Source organism: Penaeus monodon, chromosome 20 (genome assembly GCF_015228065.2).
Source record: "Penaeus monodon isolate SGIC_2016 chromosome 20, NSTDA_Pmon_1, whole genome shotgun sequence".
Classification (NCBI taxonomy): domain Eukaryota; kingdom Metazoa; phylum Arthropoda; class Malacostraca; order Decapoda; family Penaeidae; genus Penaeus; species Penaeus monodon.
The window spans coordinates 36192909-36193468 of NC_051405.1; positions in this window are offsets into that span (position 1 = coordinate 36192909).

Sequence of the window (560 nt, forward strand, 5' to 3'; positions counted from 1 at the left end):
ATTTTATCAGTTCTAACTTGATGTACTTTCTAATCCACATAAATTCATTTTTCTATTGAACTCTCTAATTACTTTTTAACTAATCTTATATTTTGTTCTCCAATATATTTCATATTCCATCTTAAACCAGTCTTTAACCATATTCAAAAGTACAATGTCATTTCTGCTGACATTCTTGTGATTTAATTTCCTGATACAAACACAAAAGATCTAGCAACAAATCAAGCCGACATCCTTTCTAACCTGAGGTCACCCTCGCTATCATCACTTGAGCTTTGTTTCTTCTGCATTTATCTTACTGCCACGGTTCTTACTCCTCTGGATCAGTGGGTTTGCAACATTCACCTTCTTCTCCTTTCTGATGACCCTGGTCTCATCTTCACTACTGCCTGAAATAAGAAACAAAGAAATATATATATATCCATTGTTACTTTCTGCTAAATGGTATTGCAGTATAGTAGAGCAAAGCCTAATGGAAAAAAATCCTATCCTGCTTATATATATTCAGAACACCCCATACCCAGTTATGGCCCACTGAAAATTTGAAAATTACAACATGA